Here is a 7,551-nt window from a genome sequence, read left to right as displayed (position 1 = left end):
GTTTCTTGTGAACTTGGAACAACGGAGATAGTAACTCCAGTTATACACAACAGATGCAGCTAATGAATTCCAACTTAAGGATTTGAATACTTTCAGTCTTTTAAATATCACGTCTGTGCAATTCCAGCAGCTTTCTTCCCCTACCAGCACTATCTGCTTTTCAGGAATATGCATAACTGATTCTCCATGTTAAAAGTCCTTGTTGTTTTAAGAAAAATAATGTAGTTTGGATGGTTGTGCAATCTGAGTTGCCTAGAGTCTTACGGTAGAGGGGTTTCAGAACAAAATTTGAAACCAAGCAAGCTGACAGCAAAACTTAATAAATTTACCCTCTATTATATATATTTAAGGTATTGTTGTGAGTAAAATAGTCATCATAGTGAAAGGTAACAGATCCATCATCTGATATTATTTTCATATCTGTTAGGAAATGTATTATGGAAAAGACAAATGATAATAAATGTTGACAAGAGTTTGGAGAAAAGGGAATGTTCTACATGATGGAAATGTAGATTCATGCAGCTACTAAGTAAAATAGTACGGAGATTCCTAAAGAAATTAAAAATAGAACTATCATGTTACCCAGCAATCCCACTTCTGGGCGTATAACCAAAGAGAAAATAATTTTCTGTCATTTGAATCCCATCTCATTTTATTTATGTCATTGTAGTCAGTGCATATACTCATTGCCTCTTTTTATAATTTTCATTTTGAAACAATCGAACATTTACATAAATGTTAAATATGCATATATCCCTAGCAGAGAGACTATATTTTAGCTTTCTTTGTAGCCATATGGTGCAATTTATACATGTAAAGCTATCTTTATCTCCACATTCCTGCGGGGCTTTAACTGAAGTACTTGAACTAAATGCCTCCAGGACATAGCTGTGAGGAAGCATATGCAGCTAACCCTTTACAAAGAGCCAGTAAGTTAGGAGTTCATTTAATCTCAATTTATTTCTAATTTACTGGTATTTAACTATATAGTGCAATACTGTTACTGTAACATAATCTTTGTGCCTCCCAATATGGAAATATGTTCCCCTAACTAAAGTGGGTCACTTTTCTGTACACACACACACACACACACATAAATATTTTGCATCAGTAGGCAAGGCCTTGATGTAGCTCCATGCCTATCCCAAGTTTCCTGAATGAGGAGACTATTATTCACCTGCTCAGCAGTTTGGCCCTCTCAGGCACAGAGCTACATTCTCAGAAAATCCTTCAACCAGATGACTTTTATCACATCGTTATGATAATATGACCCAGGAATACCTACATCTTTATCACCTGAGGATCTTGTGAACCTTTGGATTTCTGAAGTCCACACTTTTCCCGCAGTGATCCCTAACTTAAGGGGAAGTTGGAGCCCTGACACTTGCATTTCTGACAAACTGCCTAGGGTGTTTCTGAGCGAGAGGAAACTTGAGAATAATAGAAGAGCATCTTATAGTTTTTCAGAAAGTTCACTGTGTGCATGGTGCATACTTGTCTTTCCATTTCATTCTCCACCTTTTCTGCAGCACCCTAACTGGAGGGCAAACTTCAGGATCTTGTTCACATTTCCTCCATTTATCTTTTGCTAGTTTCTGCTGCTATCTGTTCTGACTGCCCCTTCTTTCACTCTGATGCTAGAGAGAAAAATAGTTATGTGGGAAAGAGCTATTTGCTTCTTGAATGTTTGTAGAGTTTACATGGCACTTATGTATCTTTCAGCTTAGTAATTGTCCAGTGTGGTCGTTGAAGAGGCGCTGTGCATACTTCATGCACCACTGAATTTCAATTCCACAGAAATCATCAGTCATCCCCCGCCCCCTCTGGGCTGAATGTCTGCAAACCTGTCAGTGAGAGTCACTAGACCTTGAATGTGAACATTCAATGAAGAAGGTGTTCCAGTCAGTGCTGTTAGATGGAGTACAAGTTGGCAGCACTTTGAGCCCCCATTAAACTGGCTACTCAGTCTTTCTATACTCATTTCATTTCTTCTCCTCTGCTTATTTCTCAACTCTCATAGGCATGACACCTACCCATCCATGAATAACTCTCCTCCTGCAAGCTTCTTCTGTTCTGATATCTGTGAAATCAGCTAGTACCTCTTATGACAGACCCTGGAAGGAATTGACCTTCTACATCCTTATAGTGTGTGTGTGTGTGTGTGTGTGTGTGTCTGTCAGAGAGAGAGAGAGAGAGAGAGAGAGAGAGAGAGAGAGAAAGAAAATACATAGGCTAATAGGCTAATAATGGTCCCAAAGAGAGAAGTAGGAAAGTGACAGTATGTGGGTCCTGTTCCTCTGCCACTGTTTGGCTAAGTCATTTTATCTCTGGTTTTCCTGAAAACCCTTAGCCTTGAATGGTTGGACTGACTGCTCATAAAAGCCTTGAATTTACCCTTTCTATCTGCTCAACAACACAAACCATGGTACCTGGAGACTTTCTCTAGCCACTCCAGGAAGATGGAGTGATATAGAGAAGATATGAGATCAGTGTGATCCAACCTGCACATTCTTTTCCTTTTGGAACATCCAATGACTCTAATTTACACATCTTATTATAAGACATGTAAATATGTGTGTGTGTGTAATAGATAACTCCCCGCATAAGATACACATTACGTATGTATATATCTTATAATAAGATGTGTGTGTGAGTATGTGTGTGTGTGTGTGTGTGTGTGGTGAATTTAGCTCAATCAGAAGTTATTCTAGTTTGGAACACTTATCAACATAGAATAAGGTTCTATGGAATGTAATTCAGTAGAAATTTTTGGAAATGTAGCTGAAGAACCAAGACATTTTGTCATTTAATTGGCAAATTAATGTTTGCTTGTATTCCCTTTACTTTGGATTCACTATTGGGTTGTTAGAGGAAAGATGGAAAAGAAAGAGTAAACTTACTTCGCTTATGTTAATAAGCTTTTCAGTTACCTTCTAAATTCAGAATGTATCATTCACCTCACCCTGACATTGTAGGTCAAGTATCATACTGTGCTAACATTTACAGCTGTCAGTCCTGCTATGTCCTGAAACATTGTGCTCAAGCTAGCTAGTTCGTCGTGTGCTGTCTGCCGTATCTGATCTACAACTTTTCTCATTCTGTTCCCTATGCTTAGAATGTCCATTCTTCTCATATATCTCTGTTATGAAGACTTGTTCAGCCTGCGTCTTTTCTCCTTCATGCTTAATTAAATAAGAATTCATTTGATACACCCAATTACATGAAGGACTAGGTTGGGCTTTCATGATAGAGAGTAATACTGAAGATAGATACAGTTTTGTTGACCAAGGGAAAATAATTTTCTATCTTCTGGACACCATCTCATGTATCATTACAGTAAATGCATATACTCATTGTCTCTTTTTACAGTTTTCACTTCGAAGCAACTGCAAATTTTCACAAATGTTAAATATGCAAGATCTGTAGCCCGGAGACTGTATTTTAGTGTGTAACAATATGACAAATTTAAGACTCTGTTTTTTAAAGATTTATTTATTTTTATTGCAAAGTCAGATACATAGAGAGGAGGAAAGACAGAAAGGAGGGTCTTCTGCTCGATGATTCACTCTTCAAGTGAGCGCAACGGCTGGAGCTGCGCCCATCTGGAGCCAGGAGCCAGAAATCTCCTCCAGGTCTCCCACATGGGTGTAGGGTCCTAAGGCTTTAGGCCAACCTCCACTGCCTTCCCAGGTCACAAGCAGGGAACTGGATGAGAAGTGGGGCTGCTGGGATCAGAGCCGGTGCCCACATGGGGTCCTGGCACGTTCAAGGTGAGGCCTCAGCCGCCAGGCCACTGCGCCGGGCTCAAGACTCTACATACAGTTGTTACATTCAAATCCTATAGTCATGTCACTCAAATTTCCAACCTGGAATTATTCTTTAGTCTTCCTTTGACTTTCTAGGACTATGGACAGTTATGTAGATTACAAAATATTTGGATTTGTTTGATTGATCTTATGATAAGACCCCAGATTCCACATAGGGATGCTGTGGTCTTCTTGATTCATACTAACTGATGCAGTTTCTTGTCTTTCTGTTGCATTGCTGGTGATGTTAGTTTTTATCCCTTAGGTAAAATATCTTCCAGATTTTTCTACTGTAAACTTACCTTCCTTCCTCTTTGAGTGTTTTGATCAAAGATGATAGGATACTAGGTGAAACTCAGTAATCAAGAAAAAGTTCAATAATCACAGTGTTATCTATCAGTTTTAACATCTATTGAAGTTTCTTGTTTGAGTTAACTATTAACAAATGAATCTGTTGGTTGACATTCCACAGTATGTAAAGATGTATCAAATGCATATGTTATTGACATCAGTTCAGAGACTAACATTTATCTTATCAGTTGCAACCTGTTATAATGATTATTTATTTTGAAGCTCAAATTTCCGCAATTTGGCCATGAAATCTTCTGATGCACCATGAGGTTAAAATACATCTTTTTTTCTTACTCTACCCACCCTGAAATCATCTATTTGTTCAATATATCTTTTTTTTGTAATAGAGGGATGGTTTTAAAAAATCAAGATCCATGATCTGGGTGTGCATTATTACTCCTGATGTGTTGCTACTTGTGGGTCTTTTAACTGGGTACAGCAAGGAAATTTATATAATATGTACAAAGCACAGCATCATACATATGCATATAGGTTAAACATCCATAATTTTAAGACTAAAAAAATTTCAAGTGCATCAAAGTCTGTTACTTTTAGAACATTGACATGATACCCCAAGTAGAAAATTCCAAATCTGATCTTATGTGATGAATTAGATTAAAAAGAACTGTCACACAATTAAGTATTGCATAAAATGACATGCTTGTTATGTATAAGGTGTATATGAAACATCAGTGAGTTTTATGTTTAGATTTGGTTATGGTCCTCAACATATCAGATTCATTTATATGCAGATATTCCAAACTGAAAAATTTTGAGGTATAAAACATTTCTGGTCTCAAGTATTTCTGAGTGGTGTAGTAAATTCATATATACATTTATATCTTCCTTGATTTGTTTTTATTATCTGTTTATCTATCTATCTATCTATCTTTGTGTCTATCCATCCATGCATCCAAATATTGAAAAGTAGGAGTTCACCTTATACCTTCAGTTTCAATCTAACATGGTAGTTGTCAGTTTTGCTTTCCAACCTCCACATTTGTACCTCTTTTCTCTGAGAGTAAAAAACTTGGTTCCTGGTACTGACACCATGGTGTAGCAGGATAAACCTTTACCCACAGTGCTGGCATCTCATATGTTCCAGCTGCTTCACTTCCAGTCCAGCTCCCTGCCTATATTCTAGGAAAGCAGTGGAGGGATGGTTCAAGTGCTTGGGCCTCTGTACCCATGTGGGAAACCCAGAAGAAGCTCCTGACTCTTGCCTTTGGATCAGCTCATCTCTGTCCATTGTGGCCATTTTGGGAGTGAAACAGCAGATGGAAGATCTTTCTTTCTGTGTCTCCTTTTCTCAGTAAAATTCCCTTTCCAATAAAAATAAGCTGATCCTTTTTTTTAAATAAGCTAATCTGTAAGAAAATTTTTCATATGGGAAAACTATTTGCTTCCCTGGCTGATGAGGTTCAAGTGCCATCATGAATGACGCTGTAACTGCCTGGATCAGGAACTTCATGACTAATCAGCTACTTCAGAGGATGCAAATAGTCATTGATGTTCTCCACTCCGGCAAGGCTACCATGCCAAAGACAGGAATTCTGAAAAAACTAGCCGAAAAATGCGCAAGGCCACTCCTGACGTCATCTTTGTATTTGGATTCAGAATTTATTTTGGTGTTGGCAAGATAATGGGGTTTGGTATGACTTATAATTCTCTGGATTCTGCTAAGAAAAATGAACTGCAAGACAAGTCCTCAATGAGAAAGAGAAGTAAGTCCTCAAGAAAACAGCAAAAGGAGTTCAGGCATAGCATGACACAGGTCAAGAAGCACCAAGGCCAGTGTTGGTGCTGGCAGAGTCAAAGGAGTAGAGATGTTGCTGTGACTTTATCTAAGGTGATCCTGCTAATTTTTCATTGAAATAAATGCACTGTAAAAACTTTTAAAGAAGAGAAACATCTATTACAAGGAGGACATTGTTCTTAATGAGCAAAGTAGGAAGAAAAAATAATGTTAATGAAGGAAAATCAGATTGAAGAGATGTGTATTTTGTAAAATTACTGATGTCTCCTTTTTCTAGCATCTGAAAACAAAATATTCAGTTGATTGGTGAGGGAGCTCAGTACAAAACTCTGACACTGATATATAAAATGGAAAAAGATACTTTTTTTTTAAAAAAAGGCTTAATGATGGGCTTGGTTTAGATATGATTCTGTTGGTATTTTGCCTGGTGTATGACAAGCTTCACCAGACTTTGAGTCCAGGTTTGTATTTGAGGTACAAGTTACATTAGCTCCTAGGCCCTATTATAGGAAAACCCGTCCTTTAATAATTCTTATCACTGTATCTGTAATTCAGATTTTATTTTTATTGTCACTGCCATCTTCTTAACATGACTTAAGGATAGGTTTTCCTTCAAAGTCTTCCTCATAACCATGGACTATTTTCATTCCTCAGGTGGCCTAATAAATTAGTTTTTAGATCAACTTAATTTAGAGCCTAGTTTAGAAAGATTAAGCAAATGATGAGTGACATCTGACAGCATAAGATCCAAGGTTAAAAATGCAATTTTCACTTCATTAAACTCCACAGAAAAGATTAACCTTTAATAATTGTGTAATCTACTAAGCTAGGTTAACAGAAGCCTTCTGGTAGACTTCTTTGTGAAAGAGTTGTGTACATTTGAGAAAAGATGACCTCATTATATTTTAAACTCTCTACTTTCCCTGTCAAACACACACACAGAAGTATAATCCATTTGAGGTCTACTTGAAGGGATATTGTTAGAAGCAAATTTGGTCTAAATAAGATATAAATTAATTTTCTTCTTTTTCCTGGAATTACTGGGATTTTCTAAAATTGAAGATGGAGGCTCTTATGAATTGTGGAATTATAAAAGAAATACTTATGGCTTAGATGACATTGGGAGAATAAACAACATTTTTTTCAAATCCCACTTAAAGAAATAGCTCTTTTCAGACTGTTGCAACTTTTATTTCACAATAAATAGTGAGGACCTCTTTACATGGAATAGGAAAAGCAAACTTGGATTTATCTTTGGGTATTTCTTTCAGTGGTCCTAATTTCCCTTATTGATTTTTAACAGGCTGGAGTACACAGCTCAGGATGATGAGCATTTAAAATCCTCTGTCAAGTTTTTAACGCCAAGAATATCTTGCCACCCCTGTGTCCAATGTTCTGTCATCAAAGAAATAATGAAAAACTGTAAATGTGTAAATTTTTAAAAGCAAAAAAGGATGTATATTGAGAACCTGGTCTCTACTGTTTCTTGGGAAAGTTTCTTCCCCCCTTTAAGTCGGTTTTCTTGTCAGTCAACAGAGGATAAAGGACCCCCAGAAATGGTTCAGAGGGTCACATGAGATCATGCTTCCAAAGGAAGGAATTAGAAGTGATATATAATCACATAAAACATTTGCACAA

General features: G+C 37.1%; 1 pseudogene; it reads left to right on the top strand.

The window, feature by feature from the left end:
* The first annotated feature begins 5,590 nt into the window (after window positions 1-5,590).
* Window positions 5,591-5,995, top strand: LOC101523679 (small ribosomal subunit protein eS24-like; annotated as a pseudogene).
* The last annotated feature ends 1,556 nt before the right edge of the window (window positions 5,996-7,551 follow it).

Source organism: Ochotona princeps, chromosome 6, assembly GCF_030435755.1.
Source record: "Ochotona princeps isolate mOchPri1 chromosome 6, mOchPri1.hap1, whole genome shotgun sequence".
In the NCBI taxonomy this organism is placed as follows: Eukaryota; Metazoa; Chordata; class Mammalia; order Lagomorpha; family Ochotonidae; genus Ochotona; species Ochotona princeps.
This window is presented reverse-complemented; position numbering and strand designations above follow the sequence as displayed.